Below are 15,722 nucleotides of genomic sequence, written 5' to 3'. Positions count from 1 at the left end.
CCTACAGATCACATATTTATTACAATACATTTCTGTAAACACAGTAAATCCTACTGTACTCCAATATTTATTTAGAAGATCCACGATCCCTCCTTTTGACTCATGGTCTTGACCATGTGACAATTTAGCAAGGTATTGGAAAGTACAACGAGGCATGGCAGGTCTATTATAATCATCAAGCCATACAGCTGAGGTGTCCTTGTGACCGTGTTCAGCCCACTGCCTTATCTCAGTCGCATCAGCTGCTGCCTGCAAAACAACAAAATCATTAGGAGAAATAGTGTTAGTGGGAACAGGAACTGCTGCCATCTGTAGAAAGGGGTAAACAGAAGAGGAAGCAGCCAGCTTGGCCACACAATCAGCTGTAGCCTTCCCTTGAGAAACACTGCCCTTTGCAGAAGTGTGTGCTTGGCACTTAACCACTGCAATAGCTGAAGGGAGCTGAACGGCCATCAGCAAAGAAGAGACAAGATCACAGTGAGCAATCCTCTATTTTCCACAATGTGCCAAAATAGTGCACAACACCAAATGCATATCTATTGTCAGTGTAGATATTAACAGAGCAATCCTCAGCCAAAATACATGCCCTGATCAAACCAAATAACTCTGCTGCCTGAGCAGACAAGTGAGGGGAAAGTCTGGCACTTTCCACAGTTTGAACAGCGGTGACAACAGCATAGCCTACTAAAGGTTCAACCTTGTTGTTTCGCAAGGCAGAGCCATCCACAAAAACTCAGTCAGAATTCAATAGAGCAATGTCTTTTAGGTCAAGCCTAGGGCTACAGTCAATCTCAATGGTCAATTCACAGTCATGTTCTTCCCCGGCATCAGCTGTAGGGAGAAGACTAGATGGGTTAAGCAGATTACAGTGGTTCGTCCTTTAAAAGTTGCAGCGTACTGGTGCCACAGAATTCTATGGCACGTTATTTAGGTGTCAACCACTGGTACCATTGATGGGAGTTAGTGCTAGTTTGACCACCAGAGGGCTTATCTTAAAAGCATGTGATAGCCTTCAATAGTGGTTGTACTAGAGAATTGAAAGACTTTTTTTTGTAAGAACATAGTATATGGGACTGATTTTAAGACATTTTGCTTAATTAATTGAATTAATATTATGGTGTTTCTATTCCAAGGGAAATTAAAAACCCTCTGCATTTCCGTTAGGATGGAACAAAAAAAGATATACACCCTAATTTTATAATTGTAGTCTAACCAATATAAAAATGGAGATTCAGTGAAAATAAAAATCTCATTGATTTATCAAGACCAGTCCCCATGCCTGTCTCAGAGCAGCGCGAAAAGGTGCTAAAATAGTTGTAAGCTATTGCTTCAAATCCTATTGCTTCGAACTTCAATATGCTCTTTAAATAAATAACAAACACCACTTTTAACAGCTCATTACTCAACACTAGTGAGACTCATGTCACCTACGGTAGACCTACAGTATATTGAAAAATATGACGTGACTCTCCGCCAATAATTACATATAGAGGATTGGAGGATTATAAATTAAAACCAAAAGCCGCCTCATGGGTCTTCCAGTGGCAGCCGGCAAGGGTATCGAACCTGCATCTGTAGCAACGCATTTTGCACTATGGGAGCCCCCATCCACAAAGTATCAAAATACAGAGAGGTGTTGGTAAAGGTATATGGTCTTGCTAATAGCCCATAATGGGATATTATAATACTGTACATTGTGTCCCGGTCAGGATAACCAAAACATTTTATTAAAGAAAGAATGTTGGTACTTATTTATTTTGATCTAAAGCCATGAATGAGTGAGTCACTCAGGTTTATGTAGATGCCGGGCTATATGACTGTGCCATCAACTTCATAATATATAACAATATTTTGGAGGGTATTTCGTTTTCAAAAAATGAAAGTGAGCGATTGTAATCTGAATAGTGGCCAAAATACTATTTGTAAAGGGAAAATATTTATTTATGTTTTTAGAGGGAGAGAAACGCTGGGCGAATTGTGCGCCGCTCATAAAGGCCAAAATATAGTCCTGCTAATAGCTATAATGGTGCTGTACAATGTGACCGTGTGTTTGAAAGAGTATTTTCCAGTAAGCAACAATTTGTTTACCTTCATTAGACAACTTTGTTCCAATATTTCTGTAATTCAGTGATATTTATTCCCATAGTAATTCGTTATGGATCCATGAAAGAGTATTTTCATCATTATTTTATGAACGAAAGCATAAAGATGCTGATGAAGAAATACAGTACTGTACAGTATATGCTTTTATATTTGGATAATAAAGCATTTAAAGCATTTTGAAGATATAAGCCACCTGCATTTGTTTGTTAGGCTATAGCAGAACAGCATAACGGTCCGGATGGCCCTTGCTGTGCCTGGTGAGCAGTTGGTCGAGTTCTGTTGTCAGAAGAGGAATGGAAATGTCAGGGTGAACCGACGACCTGATGAATCTGCCAGGTATGTTGACTCTGCCTGCCGGAGGTGGAGTTCCAGAGATCACAGGTGTGCCTGCATGGATTGTGACTCCATCTCATTCCTCGCGTCATTCTCTGCCTGTCTCTCCGCCAATGCCGCATAGCTCTGGACCAATGCGTCAGCTGTCGCCCGTATCTCTGCCCTCCGATAATGTTTCTCTTTCTGCTGGTCTGCCTTCAATGACTCGATCTCGGTCTTCAAAGTTTGAATCTGATCCATGTGCACCTTCATCAGATGAGCAGAATGGTACCACCCTGAGCCCCCATCGATTACAATGGCCTATGATAAAAACGGTAGATCAATTAAGAATTAAAAGTGACTCCAACACACATATGCTGTGTACACATTTTAAGAATCTAAACTAACCGCTTTCTTGGCAACCACGCATTTTTTCAGTGCGGCCCATTGTCCAGCCCTTTGTCCACTGATCTCCACGGATGGTTGTTGGCATGTTTGTATGGTCTGCAAAAACACATTCACGTTTTTAGTACACCATTTTTTTATTTCATTTAACCTTTATTTAATTATTGATTTTATTAGTAAATTATTTAGTAAATTACACAGTATGCCTACACAAAATGCACTGAAACCAAAATACCTTTTAGTTTTGGTGATTATCTCAGCTCTGGCTCATTATCAAGTTCTCTCTTGTTTACGGTCCTAACCCTGGAACAGGTAGCACCATAGAAAGAAGCTGGCTTGATGAAAACAATGCCCATTTCATCTGTTCTCTTGGTCGCAATGTCATTTTTTGCAGGTAGGGGGATGTTCACACCTACAGTAGCAGGGCTATAAAGAGTATTGTCCTGCTAACCGGGCTACAAGTGTTTGAAAACATGTTTTCAAATGCCACCAGCTGTCAATCACTACTGTAAATAAAAACACAGCATCTTGTTTACATTCTTTATTGTAACCACAATGTCACAAATCATTTGTATCTCCCCCCATCTTTCCAATTACTTTTAGAGTTTGGGATTTACAAATGTGAGCTTTTCATGTCATTTTCGTTAAATCCAGTTTGGATTTAAGTATGACTTTTGAGTGAAGCCTTTTAGTGAGAGGTCTAATGCTTTAATATTTAATAATATCTGCCCTCCGAATTCATATCTAAGGGGGCATTTTTGACGCCATTATTAGTTACATTGTTTTAGTTTGAACGTGCAGACTGGCACTAAGAACAGCGGGAACGTTTCCCTAGTCAGCGCCATTATTAGTGAAATGCCCCTTAAAGTGTTGCTCTGTGCTACCCAGTGGGGCGGGGTTAGGGTCCACCCCCCTTCCTCCCTTCCCCATGGGCTAGGCCCATCCCATGCCACCTACCCTCGTGCCTTGAACCTTGCGCGCCCACTGCTGTTTCAGTGGATACAGCTGGAGAACTGGAAGGCAGTCCCATTGTGCGCCACTCGGGAGCCATAACCAATATATATTGTCCTGCTAATAACAGGGTTAATAATATCTCTGTGAGAATATCCAAGTGGCTTTTATATAATTGTAAATTAATAGTAATAATCACTTTGTTTAAAAAAGAACAATATTTTGGAGATTATTTCGCTTTCAAATAAGGTAAAATGAGCAAGAAAAAGGCCATTCTTTAACATTGGGTGAGACATTGTTACTAATTTGTAAATAAAGACAGTTTGTTATTTAGAATTATTTATATCTGTTTTTAGAGGGAGAGAAACCAAAATCTTAGTCATCACATGGGTCTCCCAGTCACGGTTATTGAACCAGCATCTGTAGCAACACAGCTTGCACTGCTATGCAGTGTCTTAGACCGTTGCGCCACTCCAGCGCTGTACAATGTGACTGGTCAGGAGTGGGCTACAGTACTAAAGTAAGAGCAAAATAAAATAATAAAAACCTTAGTTTTAGTAAGTAATACTGAAGTTGTGCACAATTATCAGTTTCTATTTAGGTTTATGTCACCCATTCATTGTCAGTTACAGACACAGTAGGACCCAAAAGCATAATCAGTCCTCTAACTCCCCCTTGCGCTGGTCTGGAGCAATGAAGTAGTGACGCAGGGTACCATACTAAACCATAAATGACCTCTACGTCCCGCAGCATAATCACAAATCTTTTAGTGGAGCAACCACTGTACATCTTTTCAGGGTAACATGAGACATTGTCAACAGAATGTTCTGATAATCCAGTAATCTGGCAGGCGTAAAATGGGCAGTTTTAGTCTGTTTAATAATGGCAAGAACAACTCAGTCATTGCTACAATATATGAACATGCCAAACCACCTCAGTAACAAAGCGGAGGCAGGAAACCAAACTGCTTAGAATAGTACCCCACAGGCCTATAGCCAACTCCGTGGTACTGTGTCAACATAGCAGACATAAATCCATGATTCTCAGAGACAAAAAGATGGAATGGTTTGGTGTGGTCAGGCAAACCCAAACAGGGGCTCGACAGTAGAGCCTGTTTAACTTAATCAAGGCTGATTCATTCCACCACTTCAGACATTTCCATCTTTCTGCCATGAATACAATCTTGCAGAGGCTGTACTGTCTCCACTTAATCTTTCAACCATGGGTGGCAGTAACCAGCCACTCCCGTCAGTGACATCACGTGGTGTGTAGTAACAGGTTTAGACAGGGACTCAAGCCTTTCTTTGGAGATGGCGTGATCCTTAGAAGTAATGTCATGACCCAAATACTTAACCAAACTTTTACACAACTGCATCTTAGAGGGGGACATTTTGTGACCATTTTCAGCTAAGAAAATCAACAGTGCCTTAGTATCTTCGTGACAGATCTCCTCCGATATGGAATAGACCACTACATGAGAAGGGCCACAGTCTGGTTTCTACACCAGAATGTAATGGTTATCTGTAGGAGGAATGTATATGGTAGAGTCAATTAAGGTTGGATATGAGCCAGGGGCGTGGAATGTACTGAGTAAAGGAAAGGCAATCACATGGTTTTGGTCACTGATAAGGGTGGAGAGCTGTGGATTAGTGAGGAATGGAGGCCGAGGTCAGGTCACATTAAGGGAGAAGGAGCAGTTTATTTCCCACATCACTTAACTTCTTGCAAAGCAATAAAGATGTAATGTTTAGAGGGAAGGAAGAGACTTTTGGGGTATATATACTTGTGCTGGTGGAAAAATGCCTTTGTCTGTTCAGCTGTCTGAACTTGGTTTGAGCTTTAATAATCGTCTGTGAGTTTTCCAATGCCTAGCAAAGGACAGGTATTGGTAGATGGGTAAAAATAAAAAGGCAGACATTGAATATCCCTTTGAGCATGGTGAAGTTATTAATTACACTTTGGATGGTGTATCAATACACCCAGTCACTACAAAGATACAGGCGTCCTTCCTAACTCAGTTGCGAGATAGGAAATAAACTGCTCAGGGATTTCACCATGAGGCAATGGTGACATTAAAACAGTTACAGAGTTCTAATGGGTGTGATAGGAGACAACTGAGGATGGATCAACAACATAGTTTATCCACAATACTAACCTAATTGACAGAGTGAAAGAAGGAAGCCTGTTCAAAATAAAGATATTCCAAAACATGCATCCTGTTTGCAACAAGGCAAAATTTGGCAAAGCAATTAACTTTTTGTCCTGAATACAAAGTTTTATGTTTGGGGCAAATCAAATCAAAAACATTACTGAGTACCACTCTCCATATTTTTAAGCATATTGGTGGCTGCATCATGTTATGGGTGTGCTTGTAATCGTTAAGGACTTGGGAGTTTTTCAGGATAAAAAATAAATGTAATAAAGCTAAGCACTCACAAACTCCTAGAGGAAAACCTGGTTCAGTCTGCTTTCCACCAGACACTGGGAGATAAATTCACCAATAGCCTAAAACACTAGGCCAAATCTACACTGGAGTTGCTTACCAAGAAGACAGTGAACGTTTCTGAGAGGCCGAGTTACAGTTATTACTTAACCTGTTGGGGCTAGGGGGCAGTATTTGCACGGCCGGATAAAAAACGTACCCGATTTAATCTGGTTACTACTCCTGCCCAGTAACTAGAATATGCATATAATCATTGGCTTTGGGTAGAAAACACCCTAAAGTTTCTAAAACTGTTTGAATGGTGTCTGTGAGTATAACAGAACTCATTTGGCAGGCCAAAACCTGAGAAGATTCCTTACAGGAAGTGGCCTGTCTGACCATTTCTTGCCCTCCTTGATCATCTCTAACAAATACAGGGGATCTCTGGCATGACGTGACACTTCCTACGGCTCCCATGGGCTCTCAGAAGGTGGGAAAAAGCTGAACGATGTAATTCCATCCCCAGGCTGAAACACATTAGCGCGTTTGGCAAGTGCTCTATCAGAGGGCCATTAGACTGAGGCTCGTGCCAGGAGGGAAGCATGCTTTTACTTTCACTCTCTTTGTAATAAAAAACGATTTCCCGGTCGGAATATTATCGCTTTTTACGAGAAAAATGGCATAAAAATTGATTTTAAACAGCGGTTGACATGCTTCGAAGTACGGTAATGGAATATTTAGAATTTTTTGTCACGAAATGCGCCGTGCTCATAACCCTTATTTACCCTTTCGGATAGTGTCTTGAATGCATGAACAAAACGCCGCTATTTGGATATAACAATGGATTATTTGGGACCAAACCAACATTTGTTATTGAAGTAGAAGTCCTGGGAGTGCATTCTGACGAAGACAGCAAAGGTAATAACATTTTTCTTATAGTAAATCTGACTTTGGTGAATGCTAAACTTGCTGGGTGTCTAAATAGCTAGCCCTGTGATGCCGGGCTATCTACTTAGAATATTGCAAAATGTGCTTTCACCGAAAAGCTATTTTAAAATCAGACATAGCGAGTGCATAGAGGAGTTCTGTATCTATAATTCTTAAAATAATGGTTATGTTTTTTGTGAACGTTTATCGTGAGTAATTTAGTAAATTCACCGGCAGTGTTCGGTGGGAATGCTAGTCACATGCTAATGTAAAAAGCTGGTTTTTGATATAAATATGAACTTGTTGAACAAAACATGCATGTATTGTATAACATAATGTCCTAGGGTTGTCATCTGATGAAGATCATCAAAGGTTAGTGCTGCATTTAGCTGTGGTTTGGGTTTATGTGACATTATATGCTAGCTTGAAAAATGGGTGTCTGATTATTTCTGGCTGGGTACTCTGCTGACATAATCTAATGTTTTGCTTTCGTTGTAAAGCCTTTTTGAAATTGGACAGTGTGGTTAGATTAACGAGAGTCTTGTCTTTAAAATGGTGTAAAATAGTCATATGTTTGAAAAATTGAAGTTTTTGCATTTTTGAGGTATTTGAATATCGCGCCACGGGATTACACTGGCTGTTGAGTAGGTGGGACGCAAGCGCAATCTACTTGAAAATCTATGGCTAGACCTGGAAATGGTTGTCTAGCAATGATTAACAACCAATTTGACAGAGTTTGAAGAATTTTGAAAATAGCCATGGGTAAAGGTTGCACAATCTAGGTGTGGAAAGCTCTTAGAGATTTACACAGAAAGACTCACAGCTGTATTCACTGCTAAAAGTGCTTGTAGAAAGTATCGACTCAGGGGTGTGAATACCTATGTAAATTAGATATGTATTTTATTTTCAATACATTTGCAAACATTTCAAAAAACATGTTTTCACTGTGTCATTCTGGGGTATTGTGTGTAGACGGGTGAGACTTTTTTTTTTATATATATACATTTTGAATTCGGGCTGTAACACAAAATCTGCAATAAGTCAAGGGGAATGAATATTTGCACTAATTACAGTACCTTCAGAAAGTATTCATACCCCTTGACTTATTCCACCCTACCAGATTTAAATACTGTCAAAAATATTGTCGGAATGAATTATAATTGATTTTCATTGCCCCAAAAAGAAATGTTGATTACATAACTTTTTTCACATGGTGGGGTCGTGATAATTTTCTGATATCAAAATGGGATCGCAGGCCTGAAAGGTTTGGAACACCAATCCTAATGGCAAAATCCAGTACAGTGTAATGACCTCTATCGCCTCCTAGTGTCTAACATTTATATAGTTCATTGTTCCATATGGTGTCTGACTACATTGTGACCTCTCTCTCCCCTACTCTAGCTACAGAGATGCTTCACGGCCACAGTGAAGAACATAAGCGCTGCCAGCTGGCCCACTTTGTCCTCTAGAACCTGGGCCTGCTAACTGAGTTCACCATCATGCTGCTCATTTTCATCTTTGAAGACCAGATCCTTATTGACTTTGGCTTCTAGTGGGGGAGGGTGGGAAGAGGAAAGGGAAATATGGGGTCATGTGTAAGTATTTGTGCTTCTTGGCCTTAAAAATATATTTTTTTTTGTTCTGTGGTGTTCCAGTCTCCTGTATGCATGGTGATCGAGCTCTCATTCATGCTCCCCGTACCTCCATTCCATAAATCAGAAGCAGTGGCTTATACATATCTCATGATCATGCAGTCAGATGATGTTTACACTTTTACTCTCCCCTCCCTCCCCTACCCCTCTGTTTGGTTTCCTTTCTCTATCCCATGCTGCTTCTGTTTCTGGTGAGCCAAACTGGGGCATGATGCAGCTTAGATGCTGTACTGAAGGAATACCTCAATGGGAGTCTCCCATCAACAAACACCTATCTAGTTGATACTAACACTATTGCTAAGGCCACCTTCCTTTAGGAGACTATCCTACGCAAGTAACACTTTGAATACTCTCCCCATTCCTCTGAAAACTGTCATAGGAAACGAAAAGTCATGTCACAGTCAAATTGGTCTGAAAATACATTTGTCAACAAGATAAGTTCACATATTGTCGGCTCGCATCAGCATCAGCAGATACGTCCCACTGCATTGGAGCTTCTCTCTCAGATAATGGAGAGGCAGAGTTCGTCAACGGTCTGTGTAAGATAGATGAAATTGCTGACTCCCAACCTGGAGAACTCAGCTCCAGACTGCTACCCACCGGCTCAGAGAGGCAGCTATCACGGCCCAGCAGCCCTATGCTCATCCATCATAACTCACTGCAGTGTGTCATCGTTGACGTCCCCCCTCCCTAATAATGTCGTGTGTCCCATTATCCATGCTTAGTGCACCTGTGCCGCCTTCCCATTGCCCCCATCTATCATACATTTGGATGTGTGTCCTATCAATGTCTATCGTTTCACGCCATGGCGGTGACAGTCTCAGGCGACTGTGGCTTGCCCAAATAACACACTGTGATAGGCGCTAGCTAGTCCATAGACTCGCAAATTGGAAACCACTGCAGTACACCGGATGTGGAGGTCCTGGTCTGGCATGGTTACACGTGGTCTGTGGTTGTGAGGCCCGTTGGACGTACTACCAAATTCTATAAAACGATGGAGGCGGCTTATGGTAGAGAAATGAACATTAAATTCTGGTGGACTATTCTGCAGTCAGCATTGTAATTGCACACTCCTTCAAAACTTGAGACATCTGTGGCATTGTGCTGTGTGACAAAACTGCACATTCTAGGCATTTTATGGTCCCCAGCACAAGGTGCACCTGTGTAATGATCATGCTGTTTAATCAGCTTCTTTATATACCACACCTGTCAGGTGGATGGATTATCTTGGTAAAGGAGAAACGCTCACTAACAGGGATGTAAACAAATTTGTTCACAAAATTTGGGAGGAATAAGCTGTTTGTGCATATGGAAAATGTGGGTTTTATTTTAACTCATGAAACATGGGAACAACACTTTACATGTTGCGTTTATATTTTTGTTCAGTATTTGTAGTAATGTATTAGCCTAACTATACGGTCATTATAGTACTGCATATGACAGTTAATAGCAATATTAGTACACACAGGTTGCCGTACCCAATGACCAAATACACTATGTATGTTGGCACACCTTCAAATTAGTGGATTCGGCTATTTCAGCCACACCCATTGCTAACAGGTATATACAATCGAGCACACAGCAAGCAATCTCCATAGACAAACATTGATAGTAGAATGGCCTTTCTGAAGAGTTGTTAAATTGTTAAATAATTTCTGCCCTGCTAGAGCTGCCCCAGTCAACTGTAAGTGCTGTTATTGTGAAGTGGAAACATCTAGGAGCAACAACGGCTCAGTTGTCACGTGGTAGGCCACACAAGCTCACAGAACAGGACTGCTGAGGCGCGTAGCAGGTAGAATAGTCTGGCCTCGGTAGCAAACCTAACTACAGAGTTCTGCCTCTGGAAGAAAGATCAGCACAATAAGTGTTTGTTGGGAGCTTCATAAAATGGGTTTCCATGGCCGAGCAGCCGCACACAAGCATAAGATCACCATGCGTAATGCCAAGCGTCGGCTGGAGTGGCGTACGCATTTGACTCTGGAGCAGTGGAAACGCGTTCACTGGAGTGATGAATCACGCTTCACCATCTGGCAGTCCGACGGATGAATCTGGGTTTGGCGGATGCCAGGAAAACGCTACCTGTCCGAATGCATAGTGCCAACAGTAAAGTTTGGTGGAGGAAGAATAATGGTCTTGGGCTGTTTTTCATGGTCCGGGCTAGGGCACTTAGTTCCAGTGAAGGGATATTTTTATGTTACATTCTAGACGATTCTGTGCTTCCAACTTGGTGGCAATATTTTGGGAAGGCCCTTTCTTGTTTCAGCAAGACTATACCCCCGTGCACAAAGCAAAGGCCAAACTAAATGGTTTGTCGAGAATGGATGCAGTCAACGCTGCAATGTTCCAACATCTAGTGGAAAGCCTTCCCAGAATAGTGGAAGCTGTTATAGCAGCAAAGGGGGACCAACTCCATATTAATGCCCATAATTTTGTAATGAGATGTTTGACGAGCAGGTGTGTACATTTTTTTATTTTACCTCTATTTTACTAGGCAAGTCAGTTATGAACAAATTCTTATTTTCAATGACAGCCTAGGAACAGTGGGTTGTTCAGGGGCAGAACAACAGATTTGTACCTTGTCAGCTCGGGGATACGATCTTGCAACCTTTCGGTTGCCAGTCCAACGCTCTAACCACTAGGCAATGCTGCCGCCTACATGCTTTTGGTCATGTAGTGTATGAATGGACAAAGCCATCGATTACGTGACACCATCCATTCCTATGTGAAGACACTAGCGCATTGAAGCCAAGTTAAGTAGGTTAAGATGGAGTCTCATGGGCTGCATTTACACAGGCATCCCATTTCTGATATTAGTAAGATGGCACCGACAGAATAGGCAGCTCTGCTTCTAAGCAACATTGCAGTATTTTAAAAAAATGTTGTGTATCAGTTCTTACATTATTAGCCCAGAACTTTTTTGTGTTATTACATACAGCCGGAAATAACTTTTGGATATCAGAGCGGCGGTAACTCACCAGCATTTCGAGCAGAAATACGACTTTCCTGAATTGGATCCTTTGTTCAAACTGCCCAAGGCAATTGAACTTATTCCAGAGGCTGCTCCAAGATGCCGCCAGAGGAGAAGAGATATTCGGACTGGACTTCTAGTCCAACTCAAGAGAAATGCACACCATCCACCACTTCCAAGTATATTACTCGGTGATGTTCAGTCTCTGGACAATAAAATAGATGAGCTCAGGGCGAGGATCTCCTTCCTGTTAGGGCTAGGGGGCAGTATTTACACGGCCGGATAAAAAAACGTACCCGATTTAATCTGGTTATTACTACTGCCCAGAAACTAGAATATGCATATAATTATTGGCTTTGCATAGAAAACACCCTAAAATTTCTAAAACTGTTTGAATGGTGTCTGAGTATAACAGAACTCATATGGCAGGCAAAAACCTGAGAAGATTCCTTACAGGAAGTGGCCTGTCTGACAAGTTCTTGTTCTTCTTGACTCTCTTTATTGAAAACTGAGGATCTTTGCTGTAACGTGACACTTCCTACTGCTCCCATAGGCTCTCAGAACCCGGGAAAAAGCTGAATGATGTAATTCCAGCCCCTGGCTGAAAAACATTAGCGTCTTTGGTAAGTGGTCTATCAGAGGACAATCAGACTGAGGCGTGTGCACGAGGCGACCCCATGTTTTTATTTTCTCTCTCTTTGAACGTAAACACGCTTTCCCGGTCGGAATATTATCGTTTTTTTACGAGAAAAATGGCATAAAAATTGATTTTAAACAGCGGTTGACATGCTTCGAAGTACGGTAATGGAATATTTAGAATTGTTTTGTCACGAAACGCGTCGTGCGCGTCACCCTTCTTTACACTTCGGATAGTGTCTTGAACGCACAAACAAAACAGAGGATATTTGAACATAACTATGGATTATTTTGAACCAAACCAACATTTGTTATTGAAGTAGAAGTCCTAGGAGTGCATTTTGACGAAGAACAGCAAAGGATGATAAAAATTTTCTTATAGTAAATCTGACTTTGGTGAGGGCTAAAATTGGTGGGTGTCTAAATAGCTAGCCCTGTGATGCCGGGCTATCTACTTAGAATATTGCAAAATGTGCTTTCACCGAAAAGCTATTTTAAAATCGGACATAGCGAGTGCATAGAGGAGTTCTGTATCTATAATTCTTAAAATAATTGTTATGTTTTTTGTGAACGTTTATCGTGAGTAATTTAGTAAATTCACCGGAAGTTTGCGGGGGGTATGATGTTCTGAACGTCACATGCTAATGTAAAAAGCTGGTTTTTGATATAAATATGAACTTGATTGAACAAAACATGCATGTATTGTATAACATAATGTCCTAGGGGTGTCATCTGATGAAGATCATCAAAGGTTAGTGCTACATTTAGCTGTGGTTTGGGTTTATGTGACATTATATGCTAGCTTGAAAAATGGGTGTCTGATTATTTCTGGCTGGGTACTCTGCTGACATAATCTAATGTTTTGCTTTCGTTGTAAAGCCTTTTTGAAATCGGACAGTGTGGTTAGATTAACGAGAGTCTTGTCTTTAAAATGGTGTAAAATAGTCATATGTTTGAGAAATTGAAGTAATAGCATTTCTAAGGTATTTGAATAACGCGCCACAGGATTCCACTGGCTGTTACGTAGGTGGGACGATTTCGTCCCACCTTCCCTAGAGAGGTTAAGGATTGTAACATACTCTTTTTCACATTGTCCCTGTCCATACAGCCAGCTGGGTTCTCAGTACACTGCACAGACAAGAACAAAGAACCCTCTTGGAAGAAGAAAGGCAATGGTGTATGATTCATGATTAACTACTTATGGTGTGATTGTGATAAGATACAGGAAGTCAAGTCCTTTTGTTCACTGACCGAGAATACCTCACAATCAAATGCCGACCGCTTATAGTTACAGCTGGGTATATTCCCCCTAAAGCATATACCACGAAGGCCCTCAAGGAACTACACTGGATTTTGTGCAAACTGGAAACCACATATTTTATTGGATTTATTGTAGCTGGAGACTTTAGCAAAGCAAATATGAGACCCGTTTCAGGAAACTAGACGTATGTCACAGGTCTTTAAAAAAAGTAAAAATGTTTTTTGGGGGCAGAAATGCCTTCTTGAACATGTCAACTTTCATGTGCCTTAATAATAAACTTGAATGCAATCTTTAAATACGAATAAAATAGTTAAATTGCGAGCCTATTTGGTTTAGCTAAAGAAAAAGTGAGCAACCTTCCTGCTAGCCATACTGAGAGATGAGTTTGGATTGATCTGCCGTATAGCACTTCTATTTGAGCTGGTCAGTATGTCTAGGTAATCCTGTCTAACACAGATTTTTTTCATGTATCGTGTAGGAAAACTGCATAAGTGTTGCTCTCCACTTTCTGGAGGACAGAGTTTTGAAATCAATGGAATTCGAGTATGATAGCTAAGGACATGGAGAAAACACCTGTCTCTGGATTACATCTTCAAACTAAGTGAAACCATGGCATCCGATAGGAGATACGGGTAAGATAGTCTAGGTAGCTACATTTTCAGATATTACACATTTCTAATTTTGACAGAAAGTTGTTTCATTTCAAGTTAAAGTGTACTATTAGTTAGCTAGCTAACTTTAGCTGGCTGGCTCGCTAGGTAACGCTTTGTGTATGATCTTATTATTCGTATCTCAGAGCCATTTGCCTGGCTAGCTATAGCCAAATGTTAGCTAGCTAACATTGAACCTGGTTGTTAGCTACCTGCAGATTCATGTAGGGTAGTAAAGTCATGAGTTTGGATTATGGTTCATTGTTTACCTAGCTAGCTAGCTAACATTAGCTGGCTGGCTCGGTAGCAAATGTTACGTGTATGATCTTATTATACATATCTCAGAGCCATTTGCTTGGCTAGCAATAGCCAAATGTTACCTAGCTAACATTGAACCTGGTTGGTTAGCTACCTGCAGATTCATGCAGGGTAGTAACATGATGAGTTGGGATAATGGTACATTGTTTACCTAGCTCGCTAGCTAGCTAACGTATATTCCGTCTGGCCATCTACTCCGACTTCAGAACACTCATGTCTGAGTGTATCAGAGCACAGAATAACTCATGAATTTAAGAACGCACAACACCCGTTGAATATTGGCGGTGTCAGTAAACGTCTGCAAAAAAAACATAATTCAATTGTTGCCAGCAGCACAGTTAGTCACCAACGCTCTGGATAACATGAAAACAGCCTATCCAGCTCTGCTAGGGTGCGTAAAATGATCAGAGTGGGGTGTTCTCTCATTTGTCTGGAAGTAGCTAGCAAGCTAGCCAATGTTAGCCAGTTAGCTTGGGTGCTTGACTGCTGTTGTGAGGTCAGAAAGTTCGGATCAACCCTACTCATTGGCCAGAGCGTCCAGTGTGCGCTCTGAGAGCGAAACACTCTGAATTTACGAATGGACAATCTGACAGCACAGTTGCAGTCACCAATGCTCTGGATAACATAACAGCCTAACCAGCTACGCTAGAGCGAGTAATATTCAGTGAGCTGTTCTCTCATTTGTGTCTGGAAGTAGCTAGCAAGTTAGCTTGGGTGCTTGACTGCTGTTAATAGACAACGCTCGGATCAACCCTTATAGAGATTCTCCTTCTTCAGTGGGGTTTATCGGCGGTTGGTCTTAAAAAAGATAAAATATTTGAGACTATATCTAATGACGTTCTACTCAATATACTCTTTAGACTAATTTCCTGTATCCCCTTCTCCCTCATACTAGATCTCAGCCTCTCTCTTTCCCTCTGATACTGCCCACACTGTAGCAATAGATGCTCCACGATCTCTGTTTCCTGACAATAATCACACTTTCCTAAAAGATGCTTTACTATCACATTTAAAGACAAGACTCTCGTTAATCTAACCACACTGTCCGATTTCAAAAAGGCTTTACAACGAAAACAAAAAAGATTATGTCAGCAGAGTACCCAGCCAGAAATAATCA

This window comes from Salmo salar, chromosome ssa25 (genome assembly GCF_905237065.1).
Source record: "Salmo salar chromosome ssa25, Ssal_v3.1, whole genome shotgun sequence".
Taxonomy (NCBI): Eukaryota; Metazoa; Chordata; class Actinopteri; order Salmoniformes; family Salmonidae; genus Salmo; species Salmo salar.
This window is presented reverse-complemented; position numbering follows the sequence as displayed.